Raw genomic sequence first — 3,160 nt, 5'->3', positions numbered from 1 at the left:
TTTTTACTTTTTTTTGTATGCTTCTAATGTGAATAAATAATGTGTAAAAAGTTGATGGTAAAATTGTTGCTTGCTTTTTTTTACAGCACTTCAAAAATTACCTAAAACTCATGTCTCTAGACCAGAATACCCCCTTAAACTCCCAAAAATATTTAAAAAGTCGTTAACATCTAAGTTTGTTTAAATATTTTCAAAAAAAATGATAATATAACAGGTAATCTTAGTTATATAAGCTTCTGATCAAAATAAAAATTGGTCTTGGTTTTCACATCCCCGAGAACAAAAGAAAATTAAGCGAAGCCTCGCTAGAGGAAGAACGTACTTCGAAGACACTGATTATAAACAGAACACTATTAACTTATACATCACAAAAAACTATGTGAATTTCTGGTAGTGATCTTCTAAAAATCAAAACAATCATCGATAATTCTCTCGATACAAAATTGGAGAAAGCAATCGCACAGCAAGCGACGAAAGGAGATTACACAAAGCTTAATGAAGAAATAAAAACACTACGGGTTCAAAACGAGAACTAATCAATCCAGGTTCGACATTTTGAGGCTAGGTGTAAAGTTCTCAAACATGAACTAGAGATGCAAGCTCTTGAGTTAAAGGGAAAAAACATCATCCTCACGATACCAAATGAAAGTATTGAGGCAAAGAGGAAAAATCAATCAGTTACCCAAATCTTGCTAGGCAAATCACTTCGAATGACAGAGACAACAAAATTAACAGAAAATCAAAACATCATTAAGCTTAAGCTCAACACTGGTTCCAATGAAAATGCCACGAAAATGCTGCAAAACTATTTCAAGCTGAAACGCACTTTAATATAAACCATCTACAGATTACTAATGAACACAAGTACCTGGGAGTGATTTTTAATAAAACAATAGATTTTAAAAATCACTTTAATGCTAAAGCCAAGACTTCACAAAGTTTGTTAAATCTAACCTGGAAAAACATATTTTCAAACCAGGTAGTATTATCATTAAAATACAAGATATTTGATGCTGTTGTAAAAAATTTGCTTTGCTATGTTGCCTTGGTATGGAGAATCAACGATTACGAGGAGATAGAAAAGTTTCACTTATGTTTTTTGAAGAAACTTTTCAATTTACCCCTAAAAACACATAACTTTGCCTTGTATTTGGAAACAGGACTTTCAAAAATATTTACTAGCACGCTTCAATTACAAACAGACTACATTTTAAAACTTTTATCCCATCATGATGATCGACTGACAAAACGAATGGCACTTTATGAGCTAAGAAACGAGGACTGGTAGATGTCGATATGGAAAGCTCTGCGAAACGCGTGTGGAGAAACAATACCGCTAAATCCATCAAATTTGAATCATGCTAAAAAGGTTTTCTACAAAATCATACAAGGCTATGAAAATTTGGAACACGACGCTTTTATGGAGGAATCTCGAAAATCGCAAAGCAGGATTCTTTACTCACAACTGAACTTGAATCTTAAAGATAAAAATACTTTAATGATTCACTGAATTACAGTCAAATATCCTTAATATTAAAAACGAGATTTGAAGTCCTTAGCTTAAATGAATCACCATGCAACCGCAGTTTTAATCAGTTTTGCTCGCTATGTGATTTGAAAGCAAAAGAATATTGCTTTCACGTCAAGAGTATATGTCCTGTTTTTTGTACCTACAGAAATGCAACGTTTGGAAAAAAATCTCTGACGCTGCAAGAAACAGTAGAAGCGTTCAAATTTTTTCAATCTGCCAATCCTTTGTTTTGGAGTTAGCCTTTTGCTGAATTTGCCTTACCATTTTGAAACAAATTAGGTTCAATTTTCTTGCGATCAATGAAAAAACTCAGAATTTTTAAGTTTTTTTTGTTAACTTCCCAAATGAAGTTATTTTAATCTTTCCGATTTGTTAAATTCAAAATGTTGAAATTAGTATTATTTTGTTAATGTTTAAAAAAAAATCGATAGACAAACCGAACACGGATTGGAAGTGTTCAGTGTGGGTCGCATCGCAGCCTCTTTCTTAATTATAATTTGAATGTGAAGAACATTTCTAAAAAAAATAATAATTAAAAAAACAATCATTGTTTCTAGTTACAAAATCAATACTTGATCTTTAAAATTTAATAAAAATTAAAAATAAAAATGAAAATTATTTGCCTATTGATTGCAAACAACACAAGGTCTTACTTACATAGTGTTAATTGAGATAAGAAAAGGCTAAGACATTTTGCAGGATTTTTCAAAAACCATTTTAAAAAGACAATTTGAAAACCTCGACAAAAAAATAAAAAATAAAATTCTTGTATCGAAAACCACTTATAAGAGTTTTGGTCATTATTATAGCAAGAGACATCTACTCAGAATAGAAGGTATTAAAACTATTCAAAGCATGAAAATAAGAAAATAAGCTTTAAGTTTTCTTGAATGGCAAAGAACAAAGTCAGCCAACTAGTAGAGAAGGAAACCATAACCAGCCATAAAAGCTTTTATGTAAAGAACTTTCAACCATCAAATGTAATCAACAGCCTTTTCATAAGTTAATGTTAAAATAACAGGATAATATTTAAAACCAAACAAAATTACATATAAAAGAAGTTTAAAAAATTATTTATTTTTCATGGGCGTCTGATTGTGGAAATGAGCTAGCAATAAAATGTGATAACTTAAAAGGATCTAATTTTGTCTCATAATTTATACATTTTTAAAAATATTTGCAAAACATACCGTATTTTATGTAAAATCCGTAGTACTCTCATGGTGGAAATCAAAAAGGTTGGCATCTAGAAGTTTTTATATAAAAAGATAATATTGAGCATAAGTATAAGACCAGTGCCAACTTATTGCTTTTAAAAATTTAGTTTTTGTCATTCAATTTAAACTCTTCAACCGTTTAACTTTTTTAAAGCTCTATAACGTAGTTATCCCAGACAATCCTCATACTTCATAAAAAAAAAGCTTCAAGTTCTCAATTCAAGCTTAGATTCCACACTTCTTCGACTTGATATTTTATATGATTCTAATGAATGAATGGACGCAATTGGATCGATGATGGAGATTGCGCTTTAATTTAATTTTTAAAAAAATACTCATACGCCATAGAGTGAGCCAGAACTACGTTTCAAGAATTACAAAAAAAGGCTCCTTCAATCACTGTGAATCAATT

The sequence above is a fragment of the Eupeodes corollae genome, chromosome 3, assembly GCF_945859685.1.
Source record: "Eupeodes corollae chromosome 3, idEupCoro1.1, whole genome shotgun sequence".
In the NCBI taxonomy this organism is placed as follows: domain Eukaryota; kingdom Metazoa; phylum Arthropoda; class Insecta; order Diptera; family Syrphidae; genus Eupeodes; species Eupeodes corollae.
The sequence above is the reverse complement of the archived record's forward strand: the minus strand, read 5'-3'. Positions refer to the sequence as shown.